Here is a 19,641-nt window from a genome sequence, read left to right as displayed (position 1 = left end):
AATAAAAATAGACTAAAATGTTGTTACAATGGAAATCATACTGAGACTTTGGTATAATGACAAATCTGAGCTTTTTTGAGACATTTCCGAGATCTCTTCTAAACCTCTAGGAGACGCGCTTAAGATATTAAAGTGATCTCATTTGTGATTGTTCTACGGGTTTCTGTCATCTTATTCTTTGGTCTGAATCTATGGGAAAACGTAAGGTAGGTCCACATTTCTTCGAACAAAGACAGCCCAATTAAGTCAGTTTGAGTTAGGGTCTGTTCGCTGGAGAGAGGGGCGGAGAGATAGAGCGGTGAAGAAAGAGGCAGTCCATAAAAGCAGTCTAACGAAGGGGAAAAAGAAGGGAAAATAGAGGAAGAGGGGTAAAAGAGGAGAGCTCGAGCGACTTTGTAGCCGAAGCGAAGCAACTTCTCTTTTTTTTTAGCTCCTCAATGGGAAGACATATGAAATATTAATAACAGCTCTAGCCATCGACTTCAGAGGCCCGCGCTAAAACTTAGTGTCTAATGAGACTCAGCTCATGAATTGCTAATGAGGATGCTTGGAATGTGTGTTTTAAGTGTTTGTGTGCATGCGTGTGTGTGTGTGTGTGTGTGTGTGTGTGTGTTGCGATGGGGGGAGGGGTCATTTGGTTGTGTGTGTGTGTGTGCGGTAGAGGGGGTGTATGGGGGGTATGAGGAATGTGAAGTCTTTGGGAGACTTAACGGAGAACTTCATTAAAAAACTGAAGTATACACACACACACACACACACACCAAGAATATTCAATAGTGTCATATATATATATATATATATATATATATATATATATATATATATATATATATATATATATATATATATATATATATATATATATATATATATATATATATTTACACACACACACACACAAATTCCTTGTGACTCAATATACATCAATGACTGAACAGGCTTCCAAAGACTTATAGAAAAAATATTTCTTGTCACAAGACAGTTTGATTTTTGGCATACATGTAATGACGATGCTTTATTCAAATGCATCATTACACACATCACCAATGCTTAGGGAAATATCTGAAGAATTCTCTTTATTTTTGTGATTGACTGAGATATTTCTTTTGAATATACATTAGAAAAATGTAATCAAATTCATATATTCAACAACCTATGCTACAGCTGTATTCAAGGAAATATTCAAACCTTGAGCAGAGTGCAACGCAAACAATGTGTACAAGCAAACTGAGATTTGAGTTTTTGAAGAGCGAAAGTTTTTTTTAATTTTTTTTTTATGCACAACAACTTTTAAATTTCATTCCGGTCAGAAGACTGAAGAAAAGTATGATTCATATGAAGGATTTTTTGAATAACCTTTTTGTTATTGAAGCTTAACAGTAAGAACATTTGGGTTTGACATATGCAATTGTCTTCCACTAAAGAAAAAAAATCTTACAGATTTGGGATGATGAATATGGTGAGTTTCTTCCTCTTCTTCTTTTTTTTTTTTTTTTTTGTTCTCTTCTAAAGCCAGGTGCACCCTGTACAATTTTGGCTATAATTTGCTTCTTTAAAAGAAATTGTGGTAATCCTAAATGATTTCTGTAATCCTAAAACAACATAGTTGTCTTTAATTGCTAGCTTTACATCAGCAGATTAATCGCCTCCACAATATATTTGGTTTTCCTTTCATTTTTAATAAATCTGATGATGACTCTTGAATCAAAAACCAGGAACACGGAACATGTTGACAACAAATCAATGTGTCACAGCTTGATGTAAAACTCTGTACAAGTCTTTGTGTCCATTTTTATTGAGTCATTTAAAATGCTGTTAAGGACACCCGAGATCTGTAACAGTGTAGATCTTTTTGAGCTGAAAACATGTTCATACTTTCTGACGAGGCCTAAAGAAGATTAAATCATATCATGTTCATGCAGTTTTATTGTAAAACCTAAAGGAATAATATACAAAAAAATGAAAACTGCCCCATAATTTAGTCACTCAATCTCAAAATCTCAAAAAAAAAAAAATTTCTGTCACAAACAGTCAGAGTAGTTTTATAATATATTTTTTCTTGCTTTTCCATGCTGTTTAATGTTGTTGGATAGTTGCTTTTATTTTGAAGCTTTAAAAACATATAAATCCATCATCAAACTAACTTACATGCCACTTGGAGTTAACCCATGTCTTATGTAATGCATTTATTTGTTTTTGAAACTAAATATATCTATTTTTAATCATAAACTCCAATCACTGACAACATGTGATACCACATGACATTAGACAGGTAGAGGTGGCTTAGTGGTTAGCACTGTTGCCGGTTGGACCAGTTGGTTTTTCTGTGTGGAGTTTGCATGTTCTTCCTGTGTTCGCGTGGGTTTCCTCTATAGGTGCTCTGGTTTCCCCCACAGTCCTGCAGTATCTGCTTGTTAAGTCGTGACGTATCGGTGACGTATGGAATACTTTTTCTGGTTCCAAGCCACTACTCATTTGAATTGAGAAAATATTTGTTTATGACCACTTTTTAGTCATATCACACGTTAAATTGAATTTTCTATAAAAAGCATAGTGTACACAACAGTCTCTGGGCTTGTTCAATTCAATTCAATTCAGCTTTATTTGTATAGCGCTTTTACAATGTAGATTGTGTCAAAGCAGCTTCACTTGCTGCCTAACAAATACCAACATTTTAACATTTTAACTATTTATTTTATAAACAATTTATCACTGTCTGGCCATCGTATATTAGGCGTGGATATATATATATATATATATATATATATATATATATATATATATATATATATATATATATATATATATATATATATATAGTGATCTTGATTACATCACTTTATGAAGTTTATTTATAAACTAATTTCAAGAGGATCACGTGCTTATGATTGCTCGCAGCTGGCCTCACATTAATCAATTTATGATTCACCAATCAGAATATTCCTAAGCCACTATAAATACCCTAAGTTCCATATTACAGCCATCTTCATTTTGAATAATACCCCCCCCCCCCTTTTCCACCCCTACTCCCCCACCATTCCTAGATGGGTGGCACAGTGGCCCAGTGGTTATCACTGTTGCCTCACTGCAAGAATGTTCCCATGCTCATGTGGGTTTCCCCTAGGTTCCCCAGTTTCCTCCCACCACCCAAAAACATGCAACTTAAGTTAACTGACTAATCCAAATTGGCACCATAGACATGCTCCTATAAGTAGTTATCTCTTAAGGGCAATCACTGTTCATTAGCCACTACAGCAGAGAAGTTCTCGAGATCTACCTAAGCTCAAACTCCCCTCTTGCCTTGCAATCGAGGAAGCCCCGGGCTCGAGGAGCTTATAAGCTCAGGGCTTTCTCCTGGGACAGCATGCCAAACAAGCTTTATAATCAATCATCAGCTAAGTGTGAACTCTTGAAGTAAATGTTTATTATTACCATTTGATGAGTCTCCCCTCACCTTTTAATATCACACTTTCAACATCACACTTTACAAGCCGATAGATTGAATTAACTAAATTGGCCGTAGTGTATGTGTGTGCATGTGAGAGTGCATAGGTATTTCCCAGTACAGGGTTGCAGCTGGATGGGCATACGCTATGTAAAACTTATGCTGAATAAGTTGGCGGTTCAGTCTGCTGTGGCGACAACTGATGAATAAAGGGACTAAAAAAGAAGAAGGAAAATGTATTAATTAATTAAAACTACACAATAATTTAGTCACCCTTTTTCTGTCAGACAAACACAGAGTAGTTTCCATGCTGCCTAATCTTGTTGGAAAGTAATATTTATTAGATAGATATTTATTTTGAAGTTTCAAAAAACACATAAATCTATCATCAAACTAACTTACATGGCACCAGGAGACATGTCTTATAAAGCAGATTGATTTGTTTTTGCAGCTAAATATATCTATTTTTAATTATAAGCTCCAATTACTGACTTTTGCTGGTGGACGGATGCATATTATGTACAACTAACTACATGCAACATGTGATATCACATAAAATAAGACAGGTAGAAACACGTGTCTAAAAAAAGATGGCTGTCATACACAAGGCATTGTAAGAATAACACACGGCACTGTAAGTCTTACTCTATATACGTCAATTGCGCATAACATGCATTTGATCACCACTGGAAGTCAGTGATTTGAGTTCAGAATTTTAAAAATGTAAATATTTTTGTTACAAAAACAAGACATGTAAACCCCCTGATGGCCAATAGGTTATTTTGACAAAGAATGAATGCGTATTTGGAAGCTTCAAAATAAAAGCCACTATCTACCACCATTATACAGATGGATGAGCTTTAGAATAAAATGTAAACCTACTCTGACCGTGCTTGTCTGACAAAAAAAAATCATATGAGGGTGAGTAAATGGAGTTATGTTCAGTTTTTCTGCAAACTATTCTTTTTAATATGACAAACTGCTGATATTCATATCTCAGATACCATATGAGATCAAATCTTCCTCCATGTGCAGTAAAGTCTTGAGATACCATGGCATCATGCATCAAGTTGACAAAATCTGACCCGATTTTTGACCTCTTCCGCATACAAAAGTATGCAAGAGTCTACTTTACACCATCCTGCTGTTTTCTGTGCACTATTTGTGGCTTTTGGTGTGTGTCTTCTGGCACGATTATCCGAGTGTGTTTGCATGTTGTTATTGAGAGAGCCGAACTCTACATGCGCTCATGCACATGTGATGAAGAGATTATGTGTCACTATGGGTTTATTCATATATTCCGGATAAATGTTAGACTGTGATGTTGGTCTCTTCTATATGTCTGTGAGTGAGCGTGTGTGTCTTTCTGCCTGAGTGCCGCTGTCGGTGGGCATCGCTCAGATTCAGCTCGGCAGGCCGTGCAGATCATTAACAGAGATGGGAGAGAGAGAGATAGCACAGAATGGAATACTAGCATACTGTGTACTATTTTTAAATAATGCAATATACAGCAACATGCTATGTAGCAATAAATCGTTTCAAATACCTTGAATTAGCTTTGTTGGGGGAAAAAAAACATATAATCACAATATACAATATAATCACAAAATGAGTCAGTTTTGTTAAGCAGCTGTTGCATTACTTCTGGTTCACTGGAACACATTGAGCATTGTGGGAAATGATATTCCCTGCATAGCACTGCATATTTACATACTGCACATTTTGGCAAACGAAATGGGTCATTCGGGGGTTCTACACGTACATACTTTAGCATTCAGTGCTTATATATATAATACTGAAATAGCAGGAGTAGTAGTATGTCATTCTGGCTTTGGGCTTCTCATTATCTGTCTTGAGAGGAGAAGAGCGCAGGGCGGCCAACTCACTGTTCGCAGTCACGCAATTACAGCCGCAAACACACAGCCGTCTTTCCACATCTCCGTCCAATTCTCAAAACTCGTTTCAATTTATGTCTTTGAGTGTCTCCCAATCACAGTTTTTAAGGGTTTAATGTTTCTCCCATCTCTCGTTGCGTCTTTCCCTCAGTATAACTCTCACTGGCTTGCGTCAGAATACACTCTAAAAAAAATGCTGGGCTGTCGTAACCCAATGTTGGGTCAAAAATATACAAAGCCAACATTGGGTTATTTTTTTTATCACATTTAGATCATACTTTTTATCTTAATGTTATTAAAACCAGCATTTTCAGAATATCATCATATTGCTTTCACTATTTTTGTAATATACGTTACAGAATATCTTATTGGTCTGATGACACTACATGTGACAAAATGTAAAGGGCACTCTTCTGTTTTAAAGTTTGGAGGTTTATTATTATTATTATTATTATTATTATTATTATTATTATTATTATTATTATTATTATTTTTATCTAAACATTTACTTAATTATTTATCATAACAAAGTAATGTCATATATTCATTCACTAAATTTCATTTTGGCTCAATCCCTTTATCAATCCGGGGTCGCCACAGCAGAATGAACCGCCAACCGCCTGCAATCCATCACTGGGAAACATCCTAACACACACTCATTCACACACATACACTACGGACAATTTAGCCCACAAAATTCACCTATACCGCTTGTCTTTGGACTGTGGGGGAAACCGGATCACGTGGAGGAAACCCACGCGAACACAGGGAGAACATGCAAACTCCACACAGAAATGCCTACTGACCCAGCTGTGGCTTGAACTAGCGACCTTCTTGCTGTGAGGCGACAGCACTACCTACTGCACCACTGAGTTGCCCTGTAATGTTGTATATTAAAACATATACCTAAAAATTGCTGTTCTTTAAACATTCCATATATAATATTAAAATCATCATATTGAAACAATTTCATAAGTATGATGTAACACTTAAACAGCATAAATGCTGCTCATAATTTGCTTTTGCCACCACAGAAATAAATTACATTTTAAAATATATTTAAGAGTTCTGTCTCGTTCTAGAATGTGATTGGCTGATAGCTGTGATATTCTGCAAGTAACAGCACAGTATAGCCTCTCACCCCTTCAACCTTGCGTATTACTTTGCCCACATACAGCAACAAGCAGAGGACACGCTACAGTTAGACAAATATTGCTGCTGTTGGACAACATAATGAATTTTTAAGGCTTTTTTAGTCGAGAATGTAGTTGTTTAGATTGCAACTATGCAGTTTATTTATATGGATAGTGCCTATTTTAAAATATTTATAATTTCCGAACATCTGATTCAGTGCATGAGCAGACTAAAGGAAGAGACAGTTGATGTTCCGAAACAAAATGGCGACAAAGACCACATAATAAGTCTTTACAGGAGTAAAACAGCATTTTCTCAGCATAGGTTTTAAACTACCGCTGAGCAAATCATTATAAATCGGGGAAGTGACATTCTAAGTCGATCTCTCTTTTGTATTTTGTGCTGCTGTTTTTGTACCACAGAAACTGGTAGTGTTTTCTTTGCTTTGGCTTTTTTTAGGGTTGATTGCAGAAAAATACTGGGAAATCTTTGTAGATTGATGGCACTTCTTGCCGTTCAGCCTTATAATCTTATGTGAGCAAAAATAACCTGTTTTGTCATCACTTAAGACATTATGCTACATAGTCAATAAAATACTAGCTATATATATATACATATATAGAGTCAGAATTATTAGTCCCCCCCCCCCTTTTTTTTATATCAAATCACTGCAGATTTAGTTAGGATAAGATGCTTTCAAAAACATTTCAAATGTGTAACCAATCTAAAACACAGTAAATAGGGTTTACTAGGTGGGATTCCATATCCCTCAACTTAATATACTTGGGGAAAAAATAGAAGACACTGCATGACTTTAACACCTTTCACTTGATTAGACTGCCTTCTGTTAAGATATTTTTTACAGAAATTTGCAAAATAACACAACTCACATTTAACATAAAGAGATTATACGACAACAGTGTAGTACTTTTTTGATTGCAAACTGTTTTTTGGGGACATTGTATTAGGATAACAGCTGTATTTTGGTGTGGATATTTGTGCAAATTTGGTATATTTTGACATTTTTGTTTATCAGTTTAATAAATTAGTATATTGTGCAATGTTTTCCCAGAGATGGGTTGCGGCTGGAAAGGCATCAGCAGCAAAGAAACTTGCTGGATAAGTTGGCGGTTCATTCCGCTGTGGCGACCCCGGATTAATAAAGGGACTAAGCCGACAAGAAAATGAATGTATGAATGAATGTATAATGTAACAAGCTACAGCAAAAGCAGCTGTTAATTATTTTCTATGGTAATATTTAAAAAAAAATCTACTTTCTTTTCTTGTGAAAAAAAGTCATACTGTGAAGTTATCAAATTAAATAGTGCGGTTTGTACGGTTAAAATGGCGTCACTTAAGAAATGAGGCTCCTAAATCTGTCTGGTTTTGACATCGATCTAAATCATTTCAAACAGTAAAAAGGCCTGTTTCAAGAACATGTCTGTCTCATTTCAATTCTACCACCCCTCTTCCAACAGTCTTTTTCCTCTTTTTAATTCCCTTATGGTTTTCTTTTCCATCCTTCTTTCCTTGGCACTAGTTAATACGCAGATTAATGTTACTATTAACACACTGATGGAGTCCGATGGCAAGCCATCAAAGACAATAAAGATGCCTAATGGAATCCAGGATTTGATGTAGTCAAAATTTGGGGTGAAGCTATAAATCAATAGGGATGATAACTCAACCGATTAAAAGAAGAAGAAAAAAAGTGAGTGAATCTCTATGTTAAAGTGCTGGAAAGAGAAAGAGATTAAGAAAGATTTTATTCAGACCTGTAATATAAAGAATGAGAAAAATGACTGCCTCTTGGTTTAAAAATTTGTAAACACAATAGTTTACCCCAAAATTTAAATCATCATTTACTCACTCTCATGTCTTTCAGTGTCTGTAAGACTGAAACATTAAAGGGGTAAAAAATGCCTTTGTTCTATGCCCATCTAAGGTCACCAAAATGGTCCTATTTTTCTTATTATCTTCTTTTGTGTTCCATGGAAGAAAGAGAGTCCTTCAGGTTTTGAAAGGCATAAGAATGAGCAAGTAAACACACAATAATTATTTTCAGGTTTTTACTATACCCTTTTAAGAAATAAGTTCAAGATCTATATTGTGTTCTCTAAAATACAATTCAATTAAGGTGGAATTCTAAAAAAAAAACTGTACACTATGCAAGTTTTTTGTTTTTTATGATATAAATTTAGCTTTTCCGAATGAAATGACCCCAATGAGATCTTAGGTAAAATGAAAGGAAAATGTGCTACTGTCATTTATGCAGGACTGTATAATTTACTTAAGACTTTTGTCACAATTAAACATATTTCTTAGATATTTGATGAAACATTGCATTTTTTAGTAAATCTTGATTTATCATTATTGATTTTTAGAGTTTTAAACTGCAGAGGTGACTCTGGACCACAAAGCCTTACCGTATGTTGTTTTGTGTTGCATTTGTGGAAGTAGTAGATGGAACTTAGGATGTGTCAAAATTATCCATTTTTATTTTAAGCCCAAAATCATTAGAATATAAATTAAAAAAATAATTTTATTGAAGGAATTTTGTAATTTTCTTCTGGTAAGTATATCAAAACAAATTTTTTGATTAATAATATGCATTCCTAAGAACTTAATTGAATGACCATAGAGTTGATTTTTAAAAATAGACACTTAAGGTTTTGTGGTCCAAGATCACACAATACCTGTTATAATAGCAAAAATCGTAGGTTTGCAGTAGAATTATAAGGTTCTATCTACGTTCTGAATGATTTAAAGATATAGAGCTTCAAAGTTTTTGCATTCCATAACAGTATGTGTGTAACCAAAAAAAAAAAAAAAAAAACGTATTTTTTTAAATTAAAAATTAAAAAATGTAAACAACATATAAAAAACATCCCATAATGTGCATAAGTTGTCATTTATTAAGAATATGTAAAAAACTCAATGTTGACAAAAATGTCAGATAGAACCTTATTATTCTAAGGTGACAATAAATGAGCGATATCACACTCGTAGCAGTGCAATATGGCTGTATATCAGCACTGGTGGGAGCCGTGCTTTGGCACGAGGCCGCAGGCCATCCCATCAGTGTTGATATACAGCCATATCGCACTGCTACGAGTGTGATATTGCATTTACACAACAGTTCGATGGCACAATCATGTATAGAAAAACGAAAATCAAACATGTAAAGTCTAAAAACTTTTGTATTAGGAACTACTTTCTTCCGCCATTCATCTACATCTGCAGCTGAAGTCAGAACAGAAGAAGCTAATTACTAATTCACCAACGTCACTTTAGAGCTAGTATTTAAATAATTCTCTATACATAATTTCTAAAGTGATGATAAAACAGTTGATTTTGCTGACATTTTAAGATTATAAGGCTGAACGTGACATGAAATGTCATCCGGAGAGATTTTTTTCCTTACAGTCTATTACAGTCTACAGTATTTCTATGTTGCCGTCAGTATTCTCCCAGGTGCTGTCGACTACATACATGTCAGTCAATGAAAATGAGTAGGAAAAAGGAAAAGAAAAAGATACTCAAACATCCGTCACAAAACTTCTCCACAGAGCTCGCCAGAACTGAACTGAGCTTCTATACATGCATGCTTACATCTCAAAGGTAAAACAACCCCAGAAGAAGTCCTCTTAAAGGGGACATGACATAGAAAAGTAAATGTATTAAAACAGGCACTATCCTTATAAATAAACTGCATAGTTACAATATAAACAACTACATTCTCAACTAAAATGCCATCAAAAGTACATTATGTTGCTCAACAGCAGGAATATTTGTCAAACTTTAGAGCGTCCTCTGCTTGTATGTGGGCAGAGTAATATATATACTCTATATATATAGTATTATTCAACAGTTCTGTCTGGTTCTTGAATCTGATTGGCTAATAGCCATGCAATATTCTGCACATAACAGCACTCATTCCACCTCTACACCCTTCACCCTTTTTCTCCACCCATATGCAGCGACAAACAGAGGACACTGTACAGTTTGACAAATATTGCTGCTGTTAGACAACATAGTGTACTTTTGAGGCTTTTAGTCGAGAATGTAGTTGTTTAGATTGCAACTATGCAGTTCATTTATAATGATAGAGCCTATTTTTAAATATTTATCATTTCGGAGCATCGTATTCAGTGCATTAACTGCTATCAGCCTTTCTGAGCAGACTAAAAGAAGGGACTGTTGACGTTCTGCCACAAAATGGTGGCAAAGACTGAATAAGTCCTTAGGGGAGAAAAACAGCATTTTCTCAGCATCTTTCAAACTACAGCTGAAAAAATCATTATAAATCAGGTGAGTGACATTCTGAGTCAATCTCTCTTTTGAATGTTGTAGTGCTGTATTTACACCACAGAAATTGGCTGTTTTTACTTTGCTCTGGCTTTTTCGGGTAAATTTTTGTGAAATCCTGATTGCAACAGAGAAATACTGGAAAATCTCTATATACTGTAGACTGATAGCATTTGATGCCGTTCAGACTTATAATCTTAAAATGTGAGCAAAAATGACCTGTTTTGTCATCACTTTAGACATTAAGCTAGAGAATCATTCAAATACTAACTCTAAAGTGACTTTGTGAACTGCCAATAATTTTTTATGTTCTGACGTCAGCTGCAGATGTGAATGAATGGTGGAAGAAAGTAGATGCTCGTCCAAAATAATTTTTGAGTGTCTCCATGTTTGATTCTCTTTTTATATACACGATTATGCCATCGAACTGTTGAATAAATGCAATATCACACTCGTAGCAGTGCTATATAGCTGTATATCAGTGCTATATGGCTGCGATATGGCCTCCCATCAGTGCTGATAGCCATATCACACTGTTACTCATATGATATTGCTCATATATATATATATATATATATATATATATATATATATATATATATATATATATATATATATATATATATATATATATATGAAGGTTATCTGGCTATTCCATGTATACAGAATTTTTTTTTTTTATTAAGCCAGTCATTACCCAGTGTGGCTAAGCAGACATTCAAAAGGCAGAAAAGAACTGGATTTCTCAATTAATTTTATTCTAATCTTATAGCGTTCTCCTTTTGATCCAATTAGAATACTTTCAGATGGTTTCCAAATAATAATCTTTTGGAGTTTCCAAAAGAAATGTTAAAGAGAGAGAGAGAGAGAGAGAGAGAGACCATAAAATCCAGAGAGACACTGAGAGAGAATGAGCCTGGTGAGCGGAGAGCGAGACACAGAGAGACGTGCTACAAGGGTTCATTCCAGGCTATGTGTCGTGTCTGAGAGTTAGCAGTGACATGGGCAGCATATTAAACGCTTGGGCCCGCATCCTGACCCATTTTCATCAAACTGACAAACAAAATCCACACACTGTCTGCTTCATGAACAAAAAATATTCCACCACACACAGACACACCACCATATACAGACACGCGAATGCTTATCTGCCATTTAGCTATGCAAATAGTACAAACAAGCCAAGTTATTATTCAAACATTTCGGGAAAAATGCAGAAGTGTAGAGAAAAATAGTTTGCATTTTCTTTTTGACCAATTAGAATTACCTTTAAGCAAAAAAGGAGACCTTGATTTCAAACTAATTTATTAGTTCTGAATGAGAGCCGGGAAAGTCTGACTGAGCATTAGGAAGGCAACCAAAATATTACAGTACTCTGATCGTTTATTCTGAAAACTTTGTCTCCCGCTTTTGCATTTTCAAACTATTGCTATTTGGTATTTTATTTTATCAACCCCCAAACCCTACGCATTAGTGTTGGCATAACTTTTCTCACACTGTTTGCATTACAGACATTGTATATTATTTAGCTGACTGTTTTAGGCTTAGGAATTTCATATGGTGAACAATAACACAGATCAAATTCCATAGTAAAGCTTGGTCTCAAAAAAAAAAAGTTTTTACATGCAATTTGGCTGCTTGAAGGAATGCTTAAAAAAACGAAAGAAATACGTATATCCACTCTCGACACTAGGTGGTGTTTACAAAAAAACCCACATATAACTTTATATTTCTTCTTGATGAATAAAATGTTAATTTTTTTTTTAAATCTTTGGTGCTTATCAAAAAACATCAGGTAAAAGATTACAGAGAAAAAAAAAGTTAAGATTTTCAACTAACAACCGAACAAAATATAAATTGTGTGTGTTTTGGCCATTTATTCACACAGCAAGGTCATTGTGGAAGTCTAAAAAAGTCAACTTTGGAAAACTACACCCTCAAATCTTCTGTCCAAACTATCAAAGCATGATATCGTTAAAACAGTGCTGTCATGCGCAAATCAAGTGTCCAGTCTACGTATCTGTGTATTATGCATTATTATAACCAACAAGCTGTTGTATCTACAAGTAGTTGTACCTAATTAAATGACTAACTGAATACGTTAACATGGACACCAATAATACAATTTTAATACAATTAAGACAATACTCTGATTAAGAGTCTTCCATGTGAATCCGGTCATAATCGAAATAAATAGAAATCAAATTAAGACGTGGAGTATGCTGATTTTAATCGCATTATTAAGGTGCACTACAGACATGTAAACACCGCAATCAAACTATTACTGTCATGTAGGATTTTTGCCACAATTTGTGACAGGATATTCCATACACATATGGATGTTTGACACTATTCTCTGCAACTACCGAGTCAGAAAAGCACCACAGACATCTGCCTCCGAAATGTCAAGGTTTTTTTTTTTTTTTTTTTTTTTTTTCAGTGTGCAGTATCAAATTCCATTAAAACAACACTCTTCCACCTGTTCTTACTTCATACGCACGTCCAATACCACAGCCAAACTGCAGTTAAAATTACATGAAACTCCGGAGGAAGCCAGGATCACGTGTTGGTGCAATAAACTATGTGCTATAACATGTAAAAAAGCAACTCATGTAAACACCTTAATTATATTATTGTTTTAATCAGATTTGGGCAAATATTTTGATTACTGATGTCCATGTAAATGTAGTCAATGTTCAGGTTTTATTGGTAAAAAAAAAAACTTATTTGCAGCGCAGTTAAGAACAGACACATTAGCAACCATTCAATCAAATTAAATTGTTTCTTGAACCAAATTTACACAGAGCATTTGTCTTAGTGTGTACAAGCTTCTGAAATTAAGACATATCTATTTATCATACTAGGAAATGAGCTCTTTTGTCTTGGGGCAGTAATTGTATTTTTAAAGTAAGCAATCTTATGGAAACTAGTAGCTACATTACATTTTAGTGTATGGGTGGCTTAAAAGATGGCACACTACACTCTTGATTCCACTGACTTCCATTCATGCGTATGCGAGTGCAGGAGTCAGGAAACACAAGCTCATGTGAATTTCACTTCATCGCAGAGTTCAAGTTTGGTGAACTCTGACTTTAGGTGAATTTTGTATGAACTTTGTGAGTAGACGGGTGACTAATTAAAGACCGCTGTGACCTCTTAGATGTATTAAGAGAACATTAACTTTAAATGTACAAAATAGAGCAGCAATATTGAATTAGGTATATTTTTTTTAAAGATGACACAGAGTTTGACAGCATATTATGATCATTGCAGGGTCTGTAGATATTTTGGGCACTCAAAGCCTAGTCTGATGTCTTTTCGTACGATCTGATTACGCCCTAGAGGTGGTTATTTTCCAACAGACGTTCACTGAAAATATGTGCTTCAGCCTACATTTTGAAACCGCAAAAACATACTTAAACATACATTTGACTGCAGTCTCTGGGTAAAATGAATGCTACAAGGAAGACTGACAGCAACCATTTTTTTGTTCCTTTTCACACTAATGATATTTTCAGACACATATTATTGATGATAAAAGGATTATTTTTTAAGCAGCTCTTTGCAAAACACCAAAGAAATACCACAAAACAACCATATCTCCATATGGACCATTCCTATGGCATGTTCAGTTTGCTTGTTAACAAACTTTATACATTGTAGCTAAACACAGTTTCACAAAAGAGAAAAAAAGCAATGTAAATTCAAGATAAAGCTGTGTGATAGCAGTGCACTTTTCTCTTATACTTGCTTTTGAAAATACTATTAGTTGTTTTTAGGGAAGAAGTTAGCTCAGTGGTTTGCTTAGCGATCATCAGTGTGACAAAAACAACAAGGATGTGTATCTGAAATGTACAAAAAAGTACCTTAAGTAAAGTATTTCAGACTCGCAAACAGATGTAGACAGCACCCTCTAGTGTATTTGCCATCTGAAACCTGCAATTAAATGTTTTTTTTTTTTTTTTTTGGGGGGGGGGGGGTTGGAAAATTAAAAAATATATAATACCCCCCCCCCCCCCTCCTTATTATTTATATATTTATATATATATATATATATATATATATATATATATATATATATATATATATATATATATATATATATATATATATATATATATATATATATATAGCATTACTGTTTTTTTTTTTTTTGGTTTTTTTTTTGGTTTATGGTTTATGGTAATTTTTTTTTTAAACCTAATTTTCCCTTTGCAGTTAGCAAAATTTATTTTTATTTCTCAAAAATATATTTTCGCTTTGGAATTCTCCTTTGGAAAACTCATTCATGAACTTAAGTGGGAACTGGCATACATGCAACAACTTTAATCATAAAATAAACACGGAACAAAAGATTTCATCTGGAGTTCCTTCCTGGGACAATCTCTTACATATATCGTTGCACCGTGTAGTTACATTTTTTGAGAGGTCAGCGTCTGTGTCAGCCATGGCGAGGGCTATGCGAATGTGCAAAGGCTACACCGGACCATAGGTGTGCACTTAATGTCGTAGTATAAATCAGCCTTAACTGCTTCAAAAACATTTCATGCGTTCATTGAATTTGCATTGTACAAGTGTTTACTATATTGTCACGTTGAATTCGTCAGCAAATTCTTCAACTGTTTGCAGATACCGTATGACTTAAATTACATGCTATAAAAAGAACATCAGGCTGCACAGTGGCACAGTGGGTAGCACGATCACCTCACAGCAAGAAGGTCACTGATTCGAGTCTCGGCTCAGTCAGTTGGCGTTTCTGTGTGGAGTTTGCATGTTCTTCCTGCGTTCGCATAGGTGTCCTCCAAATACATGTGTCGTATATGTGAATTAGGTAAGCTAAATTGTTCGTAGTGAATGAGTGTGTACGGATGTTTTCCAGTGATGGGTTGCAGCTGGAAGGGCATCCGCTGCCTAAAACATATGCTGGATAATTTGCTGGTTCATTCCGCTGTGGCGACCCCGGATTAATAAAGGGACTAAGCCAAAAAGAAAATGAATTAATGAAAATATGACATCATTATTAAAGAAAAATTTATCCCAATGCATCTCTGGATGGCACATAAAGACAATTAGTGTAAATTTAAGCATTAGTCGCACTTTTACTCTTCATAAGTGTTTCTGGTCTGAACAAGCTTCAAAGTGGGCTACACTTTGGGTCAGTCATACACACGAAGGTGCCCGACTGGAGCTCCAATGCACCGGTGATATGCACTGGCAGGTTTTCCTCGGCGCATGCATTAATCATGGCTGCTCTCCTCTCGCCCATTACAGCTCATCAATCTCAGTTTGCCCAGTGCTCCGGTGGGGGGGAATCTTATGAAGATCTGATTAAATATGTAAGCACCTGATAATAGCAGCACATGCCAGGCTTCAGAGTCAATTGTCTTTAATGCGTACAGGCTCTAGGAAGTATCTAAGAGACTGTGCTGAAGGTCAGAGGTCACAAAGGCGTCTGTCGTTAAATCCAACTTACTTGATTCCAATGCTGAACCGCTGTGGGCGGCAACACGGGTGAAAAATACTCACCAGAGAATCCAAATATAAAACATAGTCCACAGTAGCATTTTTTCCTGAAAGTGCAGAGACTACAATGAAAAAAGGCGCAAACGGCCGTGTGACACTTGAGGGTGTGTGTGTGCGTATGAGGCTAAAAATTTGTATGTGTGTTAGAGAGTGTGTGAGCAGAGCTTCATGGCTTTAATTAAGGTGGAATCAGAGCAGGATCTGTGCTGCCGTGATAACGAGCCTCATCTGAATTATTAACGAGAGCTGCACCCCCCTGGACGTGAAATCCCGTCAGACTGTCTCTCACACACGCAAACAAACAATTCCAGAACATGCATATAATAACGCACAAATAGTACCCAGTCTTAAAAGTGTTGCGGTGTAGTACAAGACATCACATTTATAAAATTTATGGAGCATTAGAGTTAATGTTTTAACTTCTCTTATGATTATGACAGAAGTAATAATAATTACTGTGAGTACATTTTATTATCATCTTAATAGTTAATAGTTTTGTGGTTAGGTCGCAGAGGTTATTACATTGACTCCATTAAGGCACTCTACAGACCTGATGACAATTGACTAGTTTTCCTCTGTAGTCGTTTTTCAACACAACCTTGTGAGATATATTAAACAATATTTTAATTAGGTCTTGATTAACCAGTTACAAATTTGCATCAATTAACTCACTCCTTTTTGGCAAAATATCACCATTAATGCCTGATATTCTGCTTTCGAACTAAATCTGACTGAAACAACCTTCATCTTTTGTTTCTTTTGGCAATTCCAAAGTTTATATGGGCTTATTTTGAGATTATTTGGGCTCCTTAACACCTTTGAGCTACTATTGGTCCATGGTGATTATGCAATCTGACTGAGTCCTGAGCTCATAAGGTCCTGGTGCTCCCTCCTGTCTGTAGGGCAAGAGGAAAGTTTCAGCTCAGGTAGGTCTCGAGAACTCCTCCTCAATTTTTGGTTAATGTCAAATTAGGGATGCTACAGAGAGGTATACTGCTAATTAAAAGCTTGTCTATGGTGCTAATTTAGTTTGGTCAATTCACTATGTTGCAAGTTTTTGGACTGTGGGAGGAAACCAGAGAACCCGGGGGAAACCCACACGAGAACAGGGAGAACGTGTAAACTCTGCACAGAAACGTCAACCTGTTAGAGACTTGGACCAGTGATGTTCTTTCTGCGAGGTAACTGTGCTAACCACTGAGCCGCCGGGCTGCCCTATCAAGGAAAAGAAAGGAGGAGTAGAGATGGAAGGGGGGATTCTTTAAGCCGAAGGTGACTAAGGTAAGGAACTATGGTTATTTTTAATGAATAGATATCATCCGGTTGGTAAACCATGCATTAGCTAATGTGAGACTAGCTGTGGTCAATCATAAGCACATATTCCTGTCAAAACTAACTTTGATTATCATTTCACAAAGACAGAAGAACAACTCCCAATATAACTGACACCAGGTTGGCAACATGAATACACTTGGGTTGAGGGTTGAGTAGCAGAGCTGGTAGAGCTGCCATTGATGTTGTGCTTAGGTGGTACACGCAAGCATTGTGACACATTAACAACTTTGCCTACTGCAGCATATGGGGTGTTGAAATGTTTGAAAACAGTATGTTGTCACTCAGGCTTTTTCAAATTTCTTTTTACCCTCAAATGAAGAACAACAAACTTTGTAGTGTTTTGGGTTTGCAACCAAGTTGGAACCAAGGGCACTCTTAAAAGACAAATTTTCTTTGTTTTTTTTTAAGAAGTTTTACATACAAACGACAGTGTTTGTTGATGTTTGGTTAATTTTATGGATAGATTAGATTTTAAATAAATTTGTCCTGTTAAAATGAATTTCTAATTAACTTTGAATAGTTGTTTTACACTCACCGCACACTTTATTAGGTGCACCTTACTAGTACCAGGTTGGACCCCTTATTGCCTTCAGAACTGCCTCAATTTTTTGTGGCATAGATTCAGTAAGGTAGGCTACCAGAAATATTCCTCAGAGATTTTGGTCCATATTGACATCATGCAGTTGCTGCAGATTTGCAGAATCTTCTATTCCACCACATCCCAAATGTGCTCTATTGGATTGAGATCTGGTGATTGTGGAGGCCATTTGAGTACAGTGAACTCATTGCCAGGAAACCAGTCTGAGATGATTTGTGCTTAATGACATGGTCCGTTATCCTGCTGGAAGCAGCCATCAGAAGATGGGTACATTGTGGTCATAAAGGCATGGACATGGTCAGCAACAATACTCAGGTCGTGTAGACACGATGCTCAATTGGTACTAATGGGACCAAAGTGTGCTAAGAAAATATCCTCCACACTATTACACCAACACCACTACCCAGTTCTAACACTGTTGATACAAGGCAGGATGGATCCATACGTTCATGTTGTTGACACCAAATTCTGACTCTACCATCCGAACGTCACAGTATAAATCAAGACTCCTCAGACCAGGCAACATTTTCTCAATCTTCTATTGTCCAATTTTGGTGAGCCTGTGCAAATTGTATCCACAGTTTCCTGTTCTAAGCTGACATGAGTGGCACCCGGTGTGGTCATCTGCTGCTGTATCCCATTCACCTCAAGGTTCAATGTGTTGTGCGTACAGATATGCTCTTTTGCATACTTCGGTAGTAATTAGTGGTTATTTAGTTACTGTCGCCTTTCTATCAGCTTAAACCAGTATGGCCATTCTCTTCTGACCTCAGGCATCAGCAAGGCATTTGCACCCACAGAATTGCTGCTCACTGGATATTTTCTCTTCTTTGGACCATTCTCTGTAAACACTAGATACGGCTGTGTGTGAAAATCCCAGTAGATCAGCAGTACCTGAAATACTCAGACCAGCCCGTCTGGTACCATGCCATATTCAAAGTCACTTAAAGCCCTTTTCTTTCCCATTTTCTTTCTAATGTTCGGTTTGAACTGCAATAGATCATCTTAACCATGTCTACAAGCCTAAATGCATTGAGTTGCTGCCATGTGATTGGCGTACAGGTGTACCTAATAATGTGGCCAGTGAGTGTATAAGTATATTAAGAAAATATTTCAAATCAAACCAACAGCACCACCAACATTTGGCATTTTCCTGGCTCGTTCAACCAATGCCTGTTAGAACATCATTAATCACACCTCATAGCATTTCCACCACAACTCATGTGTCAACACATCAGGTTGCAATTAAATCCTTCTTTCAGATAACAGGATGTCTTTAATGAGTAAATTATTTTTGATTATTTTGACTTGGGGTAAAGTCAGATTTTCGTCGAGCTTAATAAAAAAGACAGATCCATTTGTATTAAACTGAACTCAATCTGATTCAATTTAACTTGATCTAC

General features: G+C 35.9%; 2 protein-coding genes across 4 annotated transcripts in view; one reads left to right on the top strand and one right to left on the bottom strand.

The window, feature by feature from the left end:
- Positions 1-19,641, bottom strand: part of foxo6b (forkhead box O6 b) — a 49,685-nt gene that overhangs the window by 24,305 nt on the left and 5,739 nt on the right.
- Positions 17,198-19,641, top strand: part of ftr55 (finTRIM family, member 55) — a 157,405-nt gene continuing 154,961 nt past the window's right edge. For 2 of the 3 annotated variants that reach the window (XR_012394976.1, XR_012394975.1), the window contains exons 1-2: positions 17,200-17,231; positions 17,360-17,586. The gene's annotated coding sequence lies outside the window, so the exon portion shown is untranslated. Of the gene's footprint in view, positions 17,232-17,359; positions 17,587-19,641 lie in introns of all 3 variants that reach the window. The other variant, XM_073931605.1, reaches the window with a different exon arrangement.

The sequence above is a fragment of the Danio rerio genome, chromosome 19 (assembly GCF_049306965.1).
Source record: "Danio rerio strain Tuebingen ecotype United States chromosome 19, GRCz12tu, whole genome shotgun sequence".
Taxonomy (NCBI): domain Eukaryota; kingdom Metazoa; phylum Chordata; class Actinopteri; order Cypriniformes; family Danionidae; genus Danio; species Danio rerio.
This window is presented reverse-complemented; position numbering and strand designations above follow the sequence as displayed.